The sequence below is a fragment of the Molothrus aeneus genome, chromosome 17 (genome assembly GCF_037042795.1).
Source record: "Molothrus aeneus isolate 106 chromosome 17, BPBGC_Maene_1.0, whole genome shotgun sequence".
Lineage (NCBI taxonomy): Eukaryota > Metazoa > Chordata > Aves > Passeriformes > Icteridae > Molothrus > Molothrus aeneus.
This window is the reverse complement of record NC_089662.1, coordinates 12,358,389-12,381,534: the sequence shown is the minus strand read 5'-3', so window position 1 is coordinate 12,381,534 and position 23,146 is coordinate 12,358,389. Positions and strand designations below refer to the sequence as shown.

Below are 23,146 nucleotides of genomic sequence, written 5' to 3'. Positions count from 1 at the left end.
AACTATGCAAATACTATGAAAAAATACAGAATTAGTCATGGAAAAAAAGAAAGAAACTCTTTCTGGTCTAACTTAGCCTAAAATTTCAGCTTTGTAGAAGTCAGCTTTAACAAAACTTGTATTTCCATGACATTTTGTTGTAAATTCCAATGGGGGAGGGAGGAGAAAATGTAGAACAACGATTCTCTGTAGTCCTTGCTTTGTGAGCTGTGAAGCTGAGAATCTCACAGTGAGAGTGACTTAAAGGCAGCTGGGGTGGACATGGGCAGGAATTTCTGTTCCTCCAAAGGGATGCTGCTCCCACTGCTCCCTCCAGCACCTTCCTAGCAAAAGGCACTGAGCACTGCCAGCAAGTGGAGGATAAAAGCCTGGAGCAACAATTCCTCAGAGCTGGGTTCAAAGAGTTGATTGCCAGAGCCTGGGCACACTTGCCTGAACTCTGGTCAGCCGAGGGCCTGGGGCTGGAGCTCTCCAGGTGGCCAAGAGCCAGGACCTTGCTGGGGCCAGTCCAGGCTGCCCCAGCTCCACCTCGACTGGAGCCTGCTCCAGGGTCAGGAGCTCTTGTCCAGTGAGAGATTGGCCAGCAAAGAATTGCTCACAGTGCTCTGCTCAAAGAGCTGGGGGGAGATGGGAGAAAACTGAGACCTGTCCTCCAAAAATCAGCTGAAAATCCTGGGGGGTTTCTCTTCAGCAACAACATGCCCCTCCCTCTATGGGACCTGTGGCAGAGTTAGGGACATCTGGCAGAATTTTGGCAGCTCAGAAGGGATCTCCAGGCATAAGGAAAGCAGGCATAGTCCATGTGCTCACCTGTAAACCAGGAAAGAGGGTGGAAGGATTTTTTTCCAGTGAGGGTAGATTTCTTTTCCTCAGAAGTATTTATGCATAAATGTGAATTTATGGCACAAAAAGAGGAGAAAAATTCTAAGTACTTCTGCTGAACACACAGCAGCATACACACATAAATAATGGACCCTAACACAGATGCCTATCCCATCTTTCCCTACAGATCCCCTAGCTGGGTGACCTTTCCTATACTCTGTGTTGGAGCAATAACAAGGGGTGAGTTCCACGTGGTGTGAGGAAACCATAATTCTTGGAAGATAAAGTCAGGCTGACTGATGCAATGAAATGGGAACAGGAAACATGGGACCTAAAGCTCCCACCACACAGTTCACATTGTGTGCCTTGGTTTGGGAGACTTCTTCAAAGATCAAAAAAAGATTCTCATACCACATCCTTGCAGTCCCTCCAAAATATTTCAATTAATCCAACCCCATTTTTCTGTCCCAAAAAAAGATTTTTCATGAAGTCCTAGATAAGACAATATTGTGACATTAGGAAATCAATGGTGATATTGAATATAGAATGCAATACAACACTATTTTATAGTGAAGAGGATTCTTGCCTTTATGAAAACTCTGGTTATCTCCTACTGAATCAGACTGAGAACCTCATGGCTACAGTTTGGGTAAGAGAGCTGGAAGATTTTTTTCCACATAAAAACATCCTTGCAGTTGAGTTCCCCAAAAGACAACATCTCTAAAAGTGTTTCCAAGAAATACAGGGACACTGAGGTATTCAGCAGTAGCTTTACTTAACTTGAAGTATGATTTTGAAAGTACTTTTTAATACTTATTTGGCAGCAAAGCAAGGGGTTCTGATAAGCACCGTGTCAGAACCACCCCAGCAAAGGCTCAGCGTGGGCCCCACATTGGCATTTAGTTTAGTCTGGGGTTGGACCATCCAAAACCTGCCTGAACCTCTCAACAGAACATTTCAAGGACACTTTTAGGCAGATTTTTAATCACAAGGGGGGGAAAAAACCCAAAGTATTTGAATTATTTATCCCCGCCAGTGTATTTTTAGAGAGAAGAAGTTAAAATAAACTTTATCTGTAGGAAGCCTTAGCCTGATTGAAACCCTCTCCATCCATTTGGAGTCCTGCTAATAAGCCATCCAGACAGAGGGAGCATTCTTCTGGAAAGCCCGTTTGGCACAGCAGCCTGCAGCAAGAGCTGAGCAGGCAAATCCCACGGCAGGGGAGAGACAGCACTTTTTGACCCAAACAATGTCTAGACAGCCTGAAAACAGATAAATTAACAGGCAAGCAGCAGCAGCATCACCCAGCAGCAAAGCAGTGGATATTTGTCACCTCAGTGATGGGTTAAATGAAGACTCAAGGTCCCGGTATAGGCTTTATGAAACACAATGTGCTCCAGCTGTCTCCCTCCCTCCTCCTGAGCCATTTACTGCGTTAACAGCTCCATGCAGAAAGTTCACTGCCATAGGACACATTTCCCATCTCTTACAGACTGCCCTAATGAGGCAGCAGGATCAGAACAAATTAGTGGCAGAATTCCCCCGTCCCCTGGCTCTCAGTGAAGGAACAAACATCCTTCCCTCCTGCACATGCTGCAGAATCTGAACCTGGCCATTCAGGGCAGATGAGAGGATCTTGCTCAGCCTAATGGTGTAACAATATTTTTAAATGCAACTCCTGCTCGAGGATGCTGCGTTCGCTTTGCAGCCCAGCTCTCCTGTTGGAGAAAGCACATGGTTTGCTATATATAGTGGGACTTGAAAAATCACTTCCGTTACTAAACCAAGCACAAATAGTTTCAGATGACACTTTTGGTAGAGAAGATCCGTGATTTCATGCACTGTGTTTACTGAAAATTATGCACACACAAATTACCTTAATGAGATGCAAACCTTGTCGTCTGCATTTAGTGCACCAGGAAAAAAAATCTGGTAGCTGCAGTGATAGTATATTTAACATACAGAAAATAAATAGTTTGTTACATCAATGCTGTCAAAATGAAACAAGCCAAACTGTGATTAAAGCAGTTATCATTAAACCAGAGGCTGACTTCCAGAGCTGTTGTGAAAACAGCAAAAGAGCAATTTTCCTAAGTGCATTTCAAGTGATTGAGTAAAAATTGAACTTATGGTAGACTATGTTATAGAATACTGCTTAAAGTGTTTGGATGATGATACTTCATAACACAGAAGCCTTCATGCAGTACAGTTTTAATGCTTTTTTGTTGCTGAGCTTGAAAGCATATTAAAGATTGTGAGACTTTGTGTTAGTGAGACTCAGCCCCACCATTCCCTAATATGACAGCAAGGAAGTTTTGTCCCTGTGAGGTTCCTTGTGTATATAAAGGGATGGAAGGGAGAGAGGCAGAACTTCTTATACGATACAAGATGCATGTCTTGCCTCCTGCCAAGCAATATTCTGTGCATCTTCAGTATGGCAGGAGCTGTAAACATGTTGTATAATCACATAACTGGGCTGTGACCCATTTGTTAGCAGCGTAGGAAAAATACATCAAAGTCACAGAGAGTCTCTTCAGACAGGCCTCAACAGATACCCATCTGGTAATAACCCCAGACTGTGAAGGATGGATGATTTATAGAGGTGTTAAGGAATCCTTCTTTTTTTTGTATATATAAATCCCTGTTTAAACTCTGTACTATGATTAACTATGAAGTCAAGGAAAATATAAGGAAAAACAATGCAATGTTTTAGAAACAGTAGGGACTTGAGCAATGTGTAAGAAAAGACTGTGACCACATTAGAGCCACGTGTAGTGCTGAGTATTCTGAAGATCACAGAATCCTAGAGTGGCCTGGGTTAGAAGGGACCTTAAAAATCATCTTTTTCCACTCCCTGCCCTGTGCAGGGGCACTTCCCACTGTCCCAGGTTGCTCCAAGCCCCATCCAGCCTGGCCTTGGACACTTCCAGGGATCCAGGGGCAGCCACAGCTTCTCTGGGCACCCTGTGCCAGGGCTCCCCACTCACAGTGGCTTATTCAGTACAGAATGTGTCATTATCAGCCCATTTCATGCTGGACTATCCCATTCTTGTGCCAGGCACATACAAACACAGAATGGTAGCCCCTTTCTTTAAAAGTCTGCAATCTGAGTATCTCCTTAGTAATTTAAACAAGGGTGAATACTGAAAGCTGAGGGCACGTAGATATCTTTTCTTGCCATGACTCCAAACCCACAGCATGGATTTTCTTCATAGCACTATATCCTGTTTATGATAATTGCTTTGCTTGGGGCCCTTCCCTTTCCCAAAGCTCTTTTGGACTTGGGGAGGATACATTAGTGTTGGTATCTTCTGTAGTCTAGACTTGCAAGTTCCTACTCTGTTGTTACACTGCTCTGCTGGAAGGTTTGTAAGTCACACTACTTGTCAAAGTTATGAGGATGCTGAATCATTTTTATTAAGCATCAAAGTCTCCCCCCCACCTTTCATTTCTTTAGCTGAAAGCTTCATTAGATTGCAAAATGGCACCTCTGTGCTCAGACAGGGCTGTGGGCAAATCAGGTTCTTTCCTTTGTTAAATCTGATTGATTTATTGCACATATAAAATGAGCAGTAAATGTTGAAGTTCTAAAAAGTTATTTAACAAGTGTCTGAGTGGAATGAAAATAGCTTTCTAAAATAGTGCAAATACTTATCATAAGCATATTAAAGAGACTTTTCATTTTCAGACGTTACCAAATGCCCATAAATTCTTAGATATTCAAGCAGTCAGGCACCTGAGGAAGCTTAGGATAACAATTAATTATGAGACATGCTGCTCCAGAAGCTCTTTACAGCCCTGAGTTCTGCAGCACTCTAGGAAGAAAGAAGGCACCATTCTACTTATTTAGTAGCAGGAAACAAGAGGCAGACAAGGTTTGACTGGCATGAGATGGAATATCACCTCAAGTCTCCCTCCAGCCAAGTCAGAAGGCACATACTGGACATCCCTGGACCTCCAGACGACTCCAGAAGGACTCTGGACCCTTCTCCAGGCAATTGTCAGTGATCTCTCTGATTCAGGATTGTGCTCTCCCATTAAACCACTTGGCACTCAGTGCCTCCATCAGCTGGCTGAGCTCGTGGGGAAGAGAGGGCACCTCAGAGAGAATCCCATCCCTGTCTGCCCTCTGCAGGGTGCTGCCTCTGCTGGGACAAGCTCTGGGAGTTCAGAGTGCTGCCCCTTTCCTGGCCAGACCCCGAAGCAGGGAGCCTTCCCACAGGCAGGAAGGTGGGTGTGCACCTGGGGCTCAGCTGAGCCCTGGAGGGAGGGCAGGAGAAGAGGAGTCATGGAGTCACAGCTTGGGAAGGAGCAGAATGTGCCTAACAGAGACTGAAGGAGAAAAGCAAACATGAAGGTGCAGCTGAGCAAAGCTTAGTTCCTATTTCACATTAGTTTTGCTACTGGTGCCTTGTCCAACTTCAGAGTTACTGTGCTCACAACCAGTTTCTTTTCTAATTTCTACTGACTACATAATAGAAGAAGAGAAGCAAAACAAAAAGGGAGAGAAATGTGTCAGAGATGAGAAAAGATCGAAGAAAAGAGAAAAATTCAATTGAGAGGTGGCAGAGGACATCTAGGGATTATGCTCTGGAAAAAAAAAAAAAAGCTAAGAGCAGAGACTTTCATAGCAACTGAAGGAGAAAATAATAATAAAAAAAGGCACAACAAAAAACCCTGTCTCCTGTGGTGAAACTTCAGTGAAATGCTATTAAGGATAAATCTTTTATTGTATTGTCCTGCAGGCAGTCTGGTAAAAACTGTATTCTCAGCAGAAATGAACTCTCCCATTATAAAAAAGGAAAAACTGTCTGCTTTCAGGACTGGCTCCATGTAATGGCTGCTGAGGTACCCACAAGGGGATATCTGGGAACTGTAGCAAGGAGAAGCAGGTCCAGATATTTCCTGCTGAAATAAGGTCTTCTGACTGAGAAGAGACATCAGATGTGTTTGCCACCAGCTTCCCATGGGCTGTCAAAAGACTGCAGCTCACATAAAAGATTTAGCCCATGGAGAGCATTTGGAGAGGAAATAACTCCCTTTGCAGTGATTTGTCAAGACCTCTTTTAATTGGGTCTTTGGCTGAGAAATAGGGAAAAACACTGGCCAAATTAGCCTTGGTGGAGTTACAGAAAGGAGAGATTTGACCCCCAAGCTGTGGAAGGGAGAGAAAAGATTTTCCAAAGGAAAGGAAGACACAGAGCTTTTTAAAGTGTTGGTCCAGAACAAGAAGTCTCTGTTCCAACAAGAGATGATGCAGATTTAGCCCATCCTCCCCAGCAGAGGTACCCACACTAGCCAGCAGCCACCCAGCCACCCTCTCCCCCAAGCAGCACGTGGGCACAGGGATGGAGGCTCAGACAAACAGCACATGCAGCCAAAGGGGGAACCACAAAGTCATAAAATGCCAGAAGATCCAGGAGGGGCTCTCTGCAGGCCCATTTGCTCCAGTCAGGCTCCAGGCCAGCTCAGGGCTCTCTTCAGCTGAGTTGAGACAAACCTGAAGGGTGGAGATTTCCCTGCCCCTCTGGGAAGCCTGTCTGGGTGCTGCCCCACTCCCAGTGTGAGCCATCCCCAGCCTCCAGATTGCTGGTGGAGATATTCAACAGCACAGACCCATAAGAGACAACTTTATCAGAAAATCCCTTTTCCAGCTCAACAAGTTAGACTTTTAACCCTCACTGCTCCCGCTGAAAAGCAGCACATCTTACTGCCTTGTGGTCAAACACTTTTAATCACTTCATTCTAACTTCAAGCCCTCAAGACTTCATGACAAATATTCACCTGTTTGTACCAGTTTATGCCTGTGTCCTATAACAATCCTTATTTTCCCTGGGCCATGTGAATTCCAGGCCTACTGCTGTCAGAAAGTGGCACTTCCAGACTTCAAACAGCCCCTCTTAATCACCCATTCCAGGCCTTTTAAATACATTCTTCAAATTACAGGTTTTGCACTCTCAGACTTTGAACATGTGAGGAATTTACCTGAATCAGTTTTTATCCATTGCCTCATAGTTCCAAACCTTTCCATTATTTAGGTCAATGTAGCCTCTCTCCCTCCTTCCACTTAGATAAAAGATCCATTTTCTCACTGTATTTTTTTTAACATCTCATACCTGAGACACTTTTGCTGTTGCTATACTGAGCAAAGAATTGCTTTATCTTTTCAAGGGAATAAAGACCATTTTTAAAATCTTGTGTTCATTTGAAATTGTAGAACTGCTTTGTGTTTGTGTGCATTATTATTGCATTACAGAACAGGCTCAGATCATGACTGCAATCCCCCTGCAGTTGGAAATGTTCAATCTCAAGTTTTCACAATTCTGTGAACTTTCACATTTCTTTACATATGACATGGTCCTTAAACCTCCTTTGCTGATTATAAAATACTATTCTGATTGAATAAAATACTTTTCTGATTGAATCTTTCCATGTAGGTTTTGGTTGGGCTTTTTTTTTTTTTTTTTTTGGCTTTTCTCTCACCTTGGACAATAAAAGTCATTGTTACTTTTATAGCCTGTTTCATATTTAGGGGTGCAGCAGGGATTGCAAAGCAGAATGTTGGGTAAACTAGAATTCATAATTTATCCCAAAGTAGGTTCCCTGCTGGAGCTGGGTTTAAATGTATTTTTCTGTATTCAGTATGATTAATTCTGATGCCAGGGGATTCTTGGTACATTTCCTAAGGATAAATCCATGGGAATTGCAGTCACTTGCTTAAAGATGATTGTTCAAAGTGCAAAGTACTGGGAGAGAGGCCTAAAAGTAAAACATGATCAAAATTCTGCTGTAGTTGCAGCCTGCAGAGATTTAGGGGTCCTGGATGTTTTGGAAGCAGAGTTACAATAAAATGAAACCTGCCTCCTAACCCAAAATAAACTGGGACTGAGTAACACACAGTGGCAGGCACAGACTGGCAGTAATGTGCTATAATTATATACAATTTCCTGCACAGAGAGGGATATTTCCAGGTAATTTCTGACTAGCCTTTAAAAACTATATTTTGGGCATTAAAAAACCCTCAAATTTTATTTTAATAAACTTTAAAGCTATGTGACACATGAAAGGCAAACTAAGTCCCACTTGGCACAGGCTGTCAGGTGGAATGGAGGAGAACACGTGGCTGCAGAGCAATGGTGCTGCTCCCAGCCTGGGAGCACGGAAGGGAATCTGTTCCTTCAGCAAAAACATGGCAAAAACAAAGCTCCTGCTCCCACAGGAGCCCCTGATCAGCAGCACCCACGGTGTGTCAGCATCCTGATGCTCCACAAGGATAAAGATGCCGCTTAGGCAGAGGCAGCTGCTGCTCCCAGCCCTTTGGAACAGCTGCCTGCACAGCAGACTCTGAATTCCCTGCTAAGGAAGAGCCTGTTAAAAGCCTGCAGAGGGGAGACAGCAGCAAGGAATAATGCTGGCTGTGTCTGTGTTAGCATTTTAGGCCGGGGCAGGAATGTGCTTTCAAAGCAAATCAAAGAGGAGGAAGGAATTGAAACCAAGAAACTTTTTCCAAGCCTCTGCTGGAACAGCTCTGCTCAGTGGATGTGCACAGTGGGGCCTGAGAGGCTGCTCCTATGTTTTCTCACTCTCTCAGCACAGCATTCCAATTCCTAGCACTTGAGTTCTCTCTTCAAGATATTCTGGAAGAGCCAGGTTAAGCCAAAGAGTCTTTGACTAAATGCTGGAGCAAGACAATAACATTGTTCAACCATTTCCTGAACATTTGCAGAATGACCTGAGTGCACAAAATTAGAGAGGGTTCATCCTCTTACTTGAAGGCTAATTTAGTCCCTTGTAAGCAGTATTTATATTTTTTGTATGAGGCTTTAATAACAACCTAGACTTACTAACATGTAAGTATGAGATGTAAAACTCTGTAGAGCATATTTTAAACCCTGAGAGAATTTGAGACAAATGCATTGGTCTAAAAATGAATTGTCTAAAGCCCAGGCACTGTCAGAAGCTTCAATGTGGCCTGACAGAACTGCAGATTGCCCAGATGAATTCTTCATCAGTATGGGCTGCACAGACACTGGAAGTTTGTGCAGCACCAAGCACTAAAGGACCATTTATTCTAAGCTAGAGCTGTGCTGCAGTTAGTGAAGTGATCAGAATTTTACTGGTCATACAGGTGGGAGAAGTTAAGCCCTGTGGTGTTGGAATTATGATTGAGAAATCATGGTAAAGTAAATTTCACATCTGAAACAACTTAAGGCACAGGAACCAAACTGGCAACTTTCCTCTTACTCAAAATGTTCTCACAAAAAACTTTTAGATGTTTTCAAAGACACATTTGGTCCCTTCACGCTAAAGTGGTGCCAGGGCACACATTACAGTCTTGGATTTACCCATAGCAACTGATGAATTCCCTATTAGGAAAAGAATCTTTTCAGTTCCATCAAAATTAATACATTGAAAAAATCTGTGTTTAAATGGAGAACACAGGCTCAGAGAGGCGGAATATCCTCTGAAAGTTAAGCAAGGGTATTTTTTTTTCTTTACTTACAGCTAAGGTGGATTAACAGAGGCATATGGAGAAGATCAAATATACCTTGAAATAATGGATGTATAAATCTGCAGACTAAATCTCTCTTGAGTACCGGACAAGAGAGAATATAAAAATGTGGAGATCATTTACTGAGGGAATATAACACTGCAAAGCCAGAGGGGTTCTAGGATCTTCAATATTTTATAAGAGGAAGCTTAAAGCTATTTTAATAAACCATTGAGGCCAGTTTTTAAAAAATGTAAATGTACAACTGTGCACACAATCTGCATATGCAAATCACCACAATTGGACAAGCAAATCAGATAATTGCATGCAAATATGCCTACTCACTCCGTGCCTGTGTCTACAATGGTAGTAACTGTGCATGCAAATTAGGTACACATTTTGTACACATAAAGGTGCAGCTTAAGTGGCATATGGCATGGAAATATGGCATCCAATATAACAAAAGAGGGAGAAGGAAATAGTAGGGGATAGAGTTAGCTGTAAATAATAACATGGAGCGAACACAAACACACACACATGAATCTATAAACACAACATTATCAAAAAGCAAATACATGGGTCTTTTAGTGCTTGAGGAACTGAAATGACACACGTTGTGTGGAGAAGGCAGCTAAAACAGCTTCCCAAGGGACCCCATGGCCATTCCCAGCACGGCCTAGGATGGCTTTTCAAAGCCACTCCCTGGTCTGACCCAATGACCCTCTCCTTGAGGAGAAGATGGAGTTCAGTGTCTCTTAGACTGACACAGGCTGAAGGCTCAGCTGCAAATGCTGCCAAATGAACATCAAAGGTAGTGGTGGTTTCTTGTGACACATGGACAGATGTATTCAAGGAAAAAGGCTTTGTAACTCTTTTGTCTTTCAAAAGTATTGATTTTGCTTCAACTACTTTCCTTTCTGCTTTGAAGCTAACCCAGTGTACCATCCTGGCCCTTCTGCATCAGACTCATTTGGATTCAAACTGCACAAGAGTGAGATGACTGGCAGACAGGATGGATGGATGGAGCAGAGGAAAGGATTCTAACCTTATCTGTATCCTTGAACTTAAAACCTATGTTACATTTTTAAACACACTTAGACCTTTAACTTAGTAGTTAGCAGATTAATGAGATGCACAGACTGACATTTTATTTGAAATTTTCCAGGCAGAGAAACACAAAGTGCTCAGCATGAAGAGCAGGCTGAGTTGCGATGACAGCAAGCCCCCTCAATCACTCCAGGCTTCAGCATACTCAGATATAAAACAATGAGCACAAGTTGGAGAACAGAATAAAAGTGTTGATTAAATTCTGATTCAGTCCCTTTTATGTGTGTGATTCCACATTTGTGCCAGACTCACACAGCCAGAACAGCAAAGGTCACTGCCCAGTCAGTGCCTTCAGCCCTGGGCTCCTGACACTCACGGCTTTGAAGAGCTCTTTGGAGAGTCAACCCAAAAAGGTCTTCATGGTTCAGAGACAAGCTGGAGTCACAAGGATCAGCCTGGCCCATGAACATCTGAAACACATGGCTACACAGGGAACTTAGAAGGAAGGTAGACAGCTGTCCAAAACCTCCCATCTCCAGCTTTTTCCGTGCTTTTGTTCTCTGGCTGTCCTTCACACCTCAGAAACCCAGGTGAGGTTTTGCCCTTGCCCACACAGCTCTGCAAATCCACTGCTCAGTCCCACCTCGTGGATTCTTCTGGCCACACTGTTTCCCTCATTAACTCAACTGCCTGAGGAAAGTTCCAGAAGAGGGACCTTCTGTGGGAAACACATGTACTGAAAACAACGCAATGGCTTTGAGAACCCATTGGGCATCTTCCTTTATCCTACACTAAGAAAGAATTTTTCCACCCAAATCCCATCCTTGTTTACCTTTTCTTCATTGTTCAATGCCCTAATCTTCTAAAAGCCTGAGGCAGAAACTGTGGAGGTGTTTGTGTCATGTGCACCACTTGGCTCAGTCCATCTTGTGACACACTGCAACGAGCAACCCTGTCTCCATATGACTAACGTCCCAATTGTTTTATTTCAGAGCAACTCAGAGTTTTAAAGTCTTTAAGTCAGCTTTGGCCCAGGTTCAGAGCACATATTTTCCCTCCCAGTTCTGCATAGCCTTACAAGCCACAGCAACACAAAGTTGGAGCTGCTTCTCACCCACTGAGCCTGGGTGCCCATGCACACATTAAGAGACCGTTCACCTTTCAGTACATATCTAGGCTAAGCTGATTTCACTTTCAAGAAAGAGGAAAACTTAGTGCTTAATGGATTTTTACTAAACTCCAAGGCAGTTTGGAAGTACATTCTGACATGCAGCATTAAACACTCCTGCAGCTGCACTCAGAGGAATGGGCAAATGCGTGCGAGCTCACAGAGCAGAGCTTTTACCTCACCTCAAATTGCTGCCTGAGCCTTTGGGGGCTTATCCCAGCACCCAGTGGAGTTAATGAGAGAATAACCAAATGATTTGGGAAGACTTGAGTGAATTTCTACTATAAATTTGCTTATGGAAGCAGCTACGTTGGTAAAGATAGATATTCCCAAGCTAGAACAGGTTAATTTTATACCACACCCCCCCAAAAATGTAGCAAAACTTGGTGAACAAACAATTTCATTCTGATCAGATTTTGTGTCTCTTAGTGAAATCACAAATTTATACAAGGCATGCTGGGTGACTGATAGCCAGGTGGGACTTGGAAATACATCCTAAAAAACACATTGGGCATCTTTGTTACAGACTTGTATGTGTAGGAGCTTTGTCTTAGCTGACAAAATACACTTCTTTTTCCCTGTCAAATGTAACAGTCAGGTATTCAACTCATTTGAGCAACTGCAGGTAGTAAAAATTGCACTTAAAAAAAATTAAAATAAAATCACTTAAACCAAAGTCTCTACCCAGCTTGTCCATTTCTCCCTGTCCATGCAGTTTCCCACTCCTGCGTGTATGTTGTATTATTTTTCCTCTCTTCTCTTTATAGATACACACTCTTCAGAGCAACTATTGTCTCTTTACATATTCATAATCTCTAAAATAAGGGCACCCTGCTGTTTGTAGGCATAATCTTAAGGGAAATAATAGTAAAACTCTTTGTTAGAGGCACAGAGAAACAGCCAGCACAGTGACACCCACCCCAACCTGTCTTGGAGTTAGGCAGACAGCCCAGGAGCCAACACTGTCACAGCTGCCACATGTGACAATAGAGGACAAGTTTTGATTTGGAAGTCTTATTTTATTCTATTTTTTACAGGCTTTTCCACTCAGTTGGCTTTGATACCATTTACCCTCAGGTACTTTGGAAACAATCTCAGGAGTTGTTAGCAGTTGTTTTTGAGGATTCCTAAGGGACAGGGAAGGGCCAGAGTTCTGGCAGAAGACCAGCACAGCACCCAAGAGAAAGCAGGAGATGGAGAGCTGGGAAATTACTGTCTGGCAAATAAATTTCAGCTTCTGCACAGGTACCAAAACAAAAGAATGAAACCACTTGTAAAGCCACAGAAGATAACAAGAAAATCAGCAAGCACAAACATACAGCTACTGGGAACAGATGATGTCAAACCAAGCTCTATTCTTTCCATGACAGGATTACAGGCTCAGGGATAGAGGAGAAACAACAGTTGTCATGGCTTGTTTTAAGCAAGTCTTTTGACTCTGACTCATGAGACATTCTTACAGGCAAGCTCAGAAATTTGATCTTCAAGTAACTCAGCAGTGGATGCAAGAGGCTGAAAAACTATGCAACAGAATATTTAATAGGAAATCTTTGTCACATTGGAAGCGTGTTTTGAGTGGATATCCTGAAGAGCTGTTCTAGGTTTAGTTCCATTACTTCTGTTAATATCTCAGAGAGTGGAATAGGAAAATTTGTAGAAGACAATGGAAATACTTAAGCAAGGTTGGGCAAAGATCTATCAAGAGTGATGTGAGTAAAGCTGATCTTGCCACAGGGCACAGTTGGATTTTAGTCAACTCCTTTAGTCCCTGTTTTTATGCTGTTTATGCATGTGGCTAAAAATCTTTGGGCCCAAGAGCAAGAGATGGGAAGTTAGTAGTTAACAACTTGCTTTTTGAATAGGGCAGCCACAGAAACTCTGAAAAGTATTGCCAGCTAGCCCTTCCACGGTCCCATTGTAACCTTACTAGATAATTAATAATAGCAGAAGGTCGCCCTAAAGCCAAGGACCAGGGGGCAGGTGATGATCTCAGTGCATTTCCTGCACAGCATTGCTGCCCAGAGCCAGCAGAGGTTGGGGTCAACTAACTTGGATTATGCACCAGTGTCTTTTAATTTTGTCTGCAATGAAATATGGACGTGCACAGACTCCAGAAGTGCCTGGCATGTGACACCTAGTTATCATGGGCTTCATAAAGCCTAGGTTAAATCCTCTAAGATCAGAGAAGAGTGCCTTGTCATCACAAATCTTGAGCCTGCCAGCACAGAGTGAACGATGAAGTCCTTCAATGCTTTACAGCCCAAGCCCCTGTGGGATTCCTTAATTACCCTTTGCAATAATTAAGGCACAAACAATTGATATAAGAACCTCCATTTGTTTAGAGTGTGCGGATTCCCTTCCCCCAAGGCTGGAGAAAGCTCAAATACATTTATACTCCAAAGCTGCTCTTCTCCAAAGGGGGATTGTTCTGCTTGGCTGGGAATGAAAGCCATCTCGGCACGGTGGCAGGTAGGGCTGCATTAAGGCAGCAGTTGGGGGCCCACAGGAGCTACTTGATTACACATTGGAACAGCTTCATTCTTCAAGGACTGGCATCAGGCCAATTAGTCCTATAGGAAGACTGATGTTTTAACTAAGACACATCCATCTACACTGCAGCTTTATAAACACACTGTTTGCTGAGTAGAACTGCCTGTGCAGTTCTATTTCTGATTTTCTACAAAGGTCAAAGGACATCAGGCAGATATACTGGAAACCTGAAAAGCACATCAGTGAAATTCAGACAAGTAAGATCTAAAATTATTCAATACAGCCTTCAGTTGATAATCTGCTACAGATTTAAATGCTACAAGCAAAACAGTTGCATTTTGTAAGTATCTTTTAAGGTCCTCTCTACCTAGAAAATCCAGCCAGAAAGAAAGCAGCCCCTAAGAAACCTGTAGACACTCAGCAAGGAGGGAATAAATGAACATCAGGCAAAGCAACAAACCCAGCTACCTCAGAGGAAATCACAGCCCTGAAGGCATGACCCTGGACATGTCCAGACTCACAGTGGAGAGGGAAAGTCACACAGCTGGCTCTGGGGGCAGCTGCTGGTTACAAATACACATCCCTGGCTCTGCCGTGGTGCAGCTGATCCGACAGATCCCACCCTGGGAATCGGAGCAGCAGGGAGAGGCTGTGGATGGAGGCTGCCTTGAGGCTGCTGTCAGTGCCATCAGGCTGGAACTGCCACTCCTGCTGGTGGCTCTCCAGAGCTCCCAGGTCTGCTGACCCTTCCCTTTCACCTTCCCACCCTTTCTGTGACCTGATATGAGACTTGTGCACTGGGAAAGAAGGAACCTGAGAGGCTTTTTCCAGTCGCTGACTTGACTCACAGGGTGTGTTCCAGCATGGAAGCCAAAGGCCACTCCAGGTTCACTGGGAATGGGAGGTGCAGAATCTCAGTAGAACTTTGGCAAGAAAGCTGCTTTTGTCAGTCTGTCTTGCAGCCAGCAAATGGGAGGGAACAGCCCTGAGATTCCAGATTCTTCCTAACGCGCACAGTTGTAAATGAGAGCCTCTGTAGCTTCCAACATTATGCAATCAGTTATATTACAAAAAATAAATTAATCATCACCAGTTTTAAGATCTACAGTAATATAAAGATAATTTTAAAATACCCTAATTATATTACAAAATGTAGTCCTCTTAATACCAAGCTATAAAAGTTGGTTGCAGATTGTAACTGGGCTTCAGTTTTACAAGTATGACTGTAAGCTACAAATTTGCTTCATCAGAGAAGCATGAAGACAGGATGGGGAAGAAGCTCTTGTTCCTGCAATGCACCAAAGCTGATCTGTAGCCAGGAGAAGGTTTGGACATTATTTACAGCACCAGCACATAAACCAGGAGTCAGCCAGGGCAGCCCTGCCAGGCTCTGCAGAACAACTCTGCTGTTCTTCCCTCCAGGGATAAACTCAACACTCAGATCCTAAGAGGGAAAATACTCCTAAAATTCACACCAGGCAGCTTTGAAGGTGCCAAACCCAGGACTGCCACAATGCAGCACCAGGGCCACTGCACCTCTGAGTATCACCCACTTGAATGAGCAATGCTGAATGAGAAAGGTCCTGGATGCACAGGCACCTGAGGAGGGTTAAACAGTCCCTAATTTCAGGTATATCCATCTAAATTCATTGGCTGAACTTCCTTTAGAGTCCATGGGCAATCACACTTGCAGTGTGATTCATCCAACCTCTCTCAGTAGCCAGCTGCAAGTCCAGGTATGACCTTTGAAGTGTTTCTTTCTCTTCACTGAGTACAAAAGAAGTAGAAAGGCTGTTTCATACAGGGGTGCCACATTGTGGACATCTTCCAGTAGGTGAGATGATTTCAGCCAGGATGGGTAAGAGCAAGGGGAAAACTGCAAAGCTGAAAAACTGCTGCAAAGCTTTTAGCAGTACCCAATGAGTTTAGTCTTCTAGTTTTGTACAAAGTCCTCAAAGATCCTGAGGGCAGGTCTGATTGTTATATTACTCAAATTTTCTCCCTCTGTTGGCAGCACTCTGTTAGAAGAATTACAGAATCACAATGCTTGTTCTCTGGACAAAATTTTAAAAAAAATTACTCCCTAAGTAGAGTTCTCTATCATTTGTTTGGTAATTAATTTCCTCATTAAATGTTGACCATGAGTTTACAATAAAAAGTAATTAACACAGGCCACAAGCTGCAAAGGTTGGATGAGCTTTTGAGCACTCCCTAATTGAAGGCCTTGCTGTGTGCCAAAGGGTAGCTGGAGCATCTTTCCAAAGGTGAGATCAACAACTTCCAGTGAAATGACAGCTGTCAGGACAACAGCCTCATTAACCCCAGCCCACCCAGGGCTGCCTGAGCTGTCCCAGCACTGCCAACCCATTTCCTGCTTGTCACATTTCAAATGGCTCAAGTCCCTTGGTAGTCCCATCTTCTAATTAGTCACTAGTTACACTATCAGGTATTTCATTCCCACAACTGTGTGAGGAAATGAGGATTAGCTCTTGAATTCTGCAAAAAGCAATGGTTATCATTGGTTCTGTGTCTCCTTTTCTACCCACAGCAATCCCTGTTCTAGCAGCATTGAAAGCATTCTAGAAAGCACCTGGATACCTTCCTGCATGCTTTTGGTAAAAAAACCTCAGCTTTGTAGGGAAATATGCCTCAATTCAAGACTGTTCTCACACACATCCCCAGTTATTTTCACTTTCTTTTAAACCTCTTGTTTACTCACTGATGTATCTCAACATTAGAATCTCCTAAGTTCAAAGCTTATCTATTTTTTTTGCTGATACAAGTATTCCTTCCAGTGTTTACCCAGTTCATGCAAGCCCCTATAATTTTGTCAGTGTTATCTTTTCAAAGGTATTTTGTCTGTTCAAATATACTAAATGTAAAACAAAACCAAAGGCTGCACACAGTTTGAAAAGAAGAATGCAAAAGGCAGTAAAGCAAGAACAGCCCTGCCAGGGCCTTTCCATGAGGGATTCAGGATAGCTGGGGCTTAATTCTGACAAAAGCAGCACTGCAAGCAGTGGAACTAAAAACACTCCAGTGGGAAATGTGTGTAAACTGGTTTTAAACTGCAGTACAATACAACACCTTTGATCTGAGGGTTTAGTTCAGACAGAACAAGACTGACAGATAAAACAATATTCCTCCAAATATGTAAACTGCTGCTGCAAAGGGAAAAGGAATTCTCTGTCCTCTGGTGGGATGATTGGAAGACTGGGCAACTACTTAACAGGTGAGGTATAAGGGAAAATGTTCTGCTGGAAAGAGAAGGAATTTGTAGAATTTGAGTAATGGGAAAGGGTCAGAGAGACAGTGTTGGAATAGTGTGGACTGTTTTGGGACAGCTGATGGATAAGATGATCGTGTGATGTGCAAGATATTTTCTAATCACCATCTCTTCAGCAAGTCAGAGTCTGACATATTCCAAATGTGGAACCAGCATTAATATCCAAAGCAACTCAAACCCTACTCTGAACTGAAGTCTCACGATAGTTCATGGGTTTGCTTTTCTAAAGCCCCAGCTGCCAGATTCATGCATTGCAAAGCAATCTCATCTTTCATTTTTAAAAGTTATATTTCCACTTCTCAAAGCTGTGGAAAGAAGCCTGAAAAGATGAAGTGCCAGTATCCTTAACAGCTCCAAAGAGAGAAGGCAAATAAAAGGAATTCAAAGTACATTGGTTTAAGCCAAACTCATAATTTCTTTTTCCCAGGCCTGGCTTATGATTTTTGAGACCTGGCATTTGGAAATGCTGGAAACACAAAACTCTTAATAAGGAGCAGAGGGGAGTTACTAAGAAGCTTGAAGAAAGCTGTAAGATTCGTTCACTACAGTAAAAACGTGAGCATTAAAGAATTGAAGAGGGAGATTTGTTAAAGGCTACCAAAATTCTGGTACTTTCTCACACAACAATCAGCCCCACAGTCCCTGGTGACTGAGCTGTGCCTCTCTTTGTTACAGTTTTGCCTTTAATTGTACATCAGCCTGCTGGCTGGAACATGACAAACTCATTTTGTTTCCTGGGGAAAGAGAGGGGCCTTTTGGGGCTATAGAGAGCCTGATACCTGTGACCAAAACACTCAAACAAATACAGGGAACAAACCCAGCTTTTGTATTCAGTGCTCATGGCCTGGTTTATTTTGCTCTTACCCAGCATCTCTGTGGTGAATGTTGCTATCAGAAAGCCTTTCTTTTTTACTGACTTTAGGAAGTATATTTTTTTGATAAAGGAACAATTATGGAAATAATTTGTTTTTTAAACAAGCCTTTCTTACAGGATTTTTTCTTTTTTAATGAGCTTGAATAGCAAAAACATTTCATCAAGCTTCTGTTGATGTACTTAAATATGTCCAAATAAATAGCATATTTTCAAGTTAAGTAAATACTCACATACCAAATCTGGATCCTATTTAAGCCCCAAGAAAAAAAATAATATTGTCTATCCACACTGATGAATATGCTATAATGTATTATATATGCTTTGAGATTGCTAGACAAAAACCTACATATGTAACAGAATATGACTGAAATTCAGTCAGACATGTTTTCCATTCCTTAGAAACTGAAAATCCACAGCAGATCTTCAATTCTCCCACTAGGACAAAAATATTTCTTTATTGCCTCTTGCCCATCCACCAGCTGAAGGGAGCTAACTCCACATGCACACTCTTATCTCCACACAAGCTGTACACTTTGGGGAGCATATGCTGAATAGATTAAATGAGAAAACAAGTTGTTGCAAAAATTTTTTGCCTTAAAACATCCCAGGCAGTTTTTGATGTAAGATAACCTTGCATTTGAGTAAAGGAAGAATAATGAAAAAGATTTATTAATTTTCATGAAAGAAATTTAGTATTTTGTGATCAATTTCAATTTTACTGTAAGTACAAAACTCAGCTCCTCTATAATTGCAAAATGTCTCATTGATAATACAGAGACAGAGACCAAGTGATTCCTTTCTGTGCAGTGGTGGGTGTTCATATTCCTAAAATTCCCTGCCCAGCCTTTTCAAATAGACTATGGAAAATGAAGGAATGTGTAAAATTAAGGAGGACACTGCTCCCATTGCTTGTGTGATCACCCTGTGTGTGCATGCACAGCTGCCCCAGCACTGTCCCCATCAGATGTGCTGCTGCATTAGTGCTGAAATGCAGCAAAATGCAAAATATTGAGATGCTTAAGAGGCTTTTAAAGAAAATGCTGTGACAACTTGGCCTGCACAGAGTGGTTCCGTGTTTGACTACCTGAATCAGATTTAATCTGGCTCCCCCAGCAGTAATAATAATATAATATGCTGTAAAAAGGAGTCTAAAAATCTTAAATTGAATCTGTATGTTTGCTAAGAAAGTGGCTTTGTCGGCTGTACATTACAAAATTTTAATATTTTCAGCAGGCAAGCAATACATCTTGTCTAGACACTGGTGAAATTTTCAGACACAAAATTATTTTAAATTCTAAAACAAATAATGCAGACTTCACCCCCCCATCCCTAACAGATTGTGGAATGTCATTTACTTTAAATTTGCAGCCAGACATCACATAGCCAGAGAAATTGCCTGTAAGAAAAATAGGCTGACACTTATCACTGCATTCCAGGGGGACCAGGGGGTGATGTCAGCTCTCTCTGTTTCTCCCAGACAATTGAGCGTCCTACAAATCAATAAAAACAAGGTTTATTGGTATGTTTGCTTTATCACACTTGAGCCACTTTCATTGTCCTAGTGACAAAGTCTTCACAAATTGAATCATTAAACACAGTAATTGTATTTCAAATACATTTTAGAGAGGAGGAAGGGAAGGGAGGGTGTAAAAGATTATTTGCTGCAGTATTTATGGCTGCGGAATTGAGGTTTGTAACAGTTTGCCGTACCTATATTTTGTTTTTCAATATGGAAAAAGGAGCAGGGGGAGGGGACAGGGGAGGGACCCCAGTAAGTGGAACAAACAGTCGCACTCAAATTTAGCCCAGCAAAGCTTTTAATATTTCGCTGAGCTAATGTTATATAAGGAATTTCTCAACAGCTCCTCGCGCAAAATGTCAAACTTATTTTAAAATTATTTTCGTAAAAATAGATGGTCTTGGAAAAAAAAAAATTAAAAATTGCACCCTGGAGTCGGGATCTAAGGACTGTTACCATCCTGGTGGTTAAAATAATTCCTTCCCGGGTGTTGCTCAGTCCCTTACGCAAGCCTGTAAACTCATTTCGCCCCAGCACTCTTTAAATCTTTGTCGCTCTTTGCATATGTGGTTGTGATTTACATGCCACCCACATTTAAAGAGGTATTGACATTTTCAAGGCGGCTATTTTAGCCCCTGGATTTTTAAATGGAATCAATCACACTTTATTTCTTCCCTCAGGAGCCCAGACCTGTGTTTGTGGCTCGCCCACCTCTCTCTCCGCAGCCCCAGGGGCGTCCCAAAGCCCCATGTGAACGTTCAGCATCCCTCAGTGATTCCAGCCGTGGGTTGTAGAGCCCTGGGTGCCCCAGCACTGGCTGCCCCTGCCCTCACAGCTGCTGTGCAGGCCAGGCTCGAGTGGCAGAGCAAAACAGAGGCACATTTCACAGGAGGACCCAGCATTTTGCAGCAGAATGGCTGTGACTGTGCTCAGGCCAGCAGCTCCATGTCAATAGCTTTGTTGGGCTCAATGGCGCTGACCTGAGCTGGGCAGGCTGAGGTCAGTGCCAGGCCAGGCCCATGAGGCTCACACAGCTTCCACAGCTCCAGGCTGCCTCGGGACTGCAGCATGGACTGCTCTCAGCAATGGCATTTGGATTTTTGTCTTAGCACCCCTCTGGAGCAGGGAGGGGGAGCAGAGGCTCTGTGGCTGGAAAAGCTAGGCTTAGCTGCACCCGCACAGCCACGAGGCTGCCTAAAGAGTCACTGTGCAGGTGACACTGTCCTTCCCCTGCATGAATCAGGGAACGCTTCTCCCTTCCCTCCTTTGATCTTGTTGCATTTTTCTTACTCAATTAGCCTGAAATGGAACACGGTCATGCTTCCAGCTGCAGTTCCTTTGAGCACAGTGGTATCAGACCTTTCCACACATTACACAAATTGCACTTCATCACTGAAAATCAAATCTAGGAGGCAATGATATCTATGTAAAAATACTGTAAGGATGTACAAGTGTTTCCTACCCTGCACTGTCTCCTAAGATGAATGGAGGAATGTCAGTCAGGAGCTCCGGTTCCTCCAGCAGCTCTCAGTTTTTTGGGGCCCTTCCCCACATTGCACTGATGCTTTAGGGAAACCCAGCAAAGCACACTTAGTGCCCAGCACACATCACAGCACTGATCTCCAGGCAGAGCGTCTACAGACTCAATCCTATTTTGGCCAACAGCAGAACTGTATCTTTGTCCTGATGTTTGGCAGGGATTAATTCAGGCTTCCTTCATCTCACACAGAAACAGCCTTGCATGTGTCCTGCCAGAGATTTGGTTTAAGGACAGTTAATGGTTAGTGATCTATTTTGATCCTGCCAAGTAAGGGTGGACAGGACCAATGGACTTGCTTGGTCACTCTTCTCCCTTTCTCTTTCTGAGGTAGTTGTTGAGGCAGGAAAAAGCTCCTGCTGTGTGTAGAGAAAATATTCTCCAGGAGCTCCCTGGTACTACTTCAAGTGTAAGGCAGAGCATCCTCCAGCCCATCCTGCTTCCACCCAAATCTGCTGCTGCAGCCACCAGCTGAACCCATTGCTGATCCTGCAGGGACAGCAATTCTGGTCCCCCTCTGCTATTCACAGCAATGCCACTCATGGGCACTAACTATGATAAAAGCCTTTTGGAAACTTATATATACATACATTGTTCATGTGTGTGAAAAAATTCACCTGCATCTGGGTCATTCCTTCCATCAAACCATGCAAACCAAACTCAGCAAGCTCACGACAGACACATGGGCTTACTGATGGCTGCACCTTACATTTTAAAAAGCTCCTTGTGCAAACTGGCTCCCTTGGCTGTATTATACACCGTTTATCTTGGAGGAGGTCTGCTCCAAAAGGAGAGTCTGGGTTTGGTGAGTCTGTCAGTGACGGCTCTATTTCCCAGTATATATTTACACTACCATCAGACTTGGTGAGTGGGTTTGCTGTCAAACTCGCGAAGCACAGAGCTGACAGTTTGGTTTGAAGTTCCCTTCCCCACTCTTGGGTCGCACGAGAACACTGCATAGATGCATTTGCTATAGGTTATAGCAATCCTGACAGTAGTGAATGAATGATTGCTCCTAAAAAGTACAGCTTGTTCTGACATTATCGCTCCATTGCATTCTAAAAGTGGCTAAAGCAGAGACATCCTTCCCTGTCTCTCCCCACCCAGCTGCCATTCAGCATCTCTTCTGGTTCAGCAGCCTGCATTCCCTCACTGATGTGAAGGGCTATGGATTTACACCAGTGGGACATGATGCCCAGTGGTAACATTTACAGCATAACAACCATTTATTTTTCCAGAGAAGTGTTTAGCTTATTGATGAAAGAAAAAGCATTCTACCCTCTTGTGTGTCTAAGTAGTCAGCATCCCTAGTGAAATGAATAAAATTCTCATAATCTGTTCCACTGGAGCCTATTTCTGTTAAAACTGAAAGCAAGAAATGTTGTTGCAGACTTCCATGGGAGCAGCGTTTGCTCATGAAGAAGAATTGGTCAAACATTGCATAATTTAGTAACTCCTGACTTAACAAAACTCCGAGACACGCTCCCCAAGAAAGCCACACTGTTTGTAGCTGGGAACAGCCTGGCTGGATCAGCAGCACTGGCAGCAATGAAAGACTCTAAAACATAGATATGAAAAATGATTAACTGACTTCATATGACTATTTGTGCTTAAAATTAGGGCAGGCACTTGAGAACTTTGCTGAATCAGGGCCTTGATTATTGGTGCCAGTAATGAATGCAGACATTTGGGAAGGTATGTTTCATTGCTGCCATCATGTTTTATTTTTGGAGATGTTAAAGAAAGATATCAAGAAGATATAAAACAAGTAATTAAATTCCTGTTTTGTGTAATGCAGAGCAAATATTTGCTTCAAGTTTTATGGGCATCTTGCAAATCAAAATCATAAAGGCAGATGAGCTTTGTTTAAAAAAGGCACACTGATGGCTCAGCAGAAAATAATAAGAGTTTG

At 42.9% G+C, this 23,146-nt stretch overlaps 1 long non-coding RNA gene across 1 annotated transcript in view; it reads right to left on the bottom strand.

Annotated features, from left to right (window-relative positions):
* Nucleotides 1-23,146, bottom strand: part of LOC136564060 (uncharacterized) — a 188,430-nt gene that overhangs the window by 38,482 nt on the left and 126,802 nt on the right. The gene's annotated exons all lie outside the window — the stretch shown is intronic.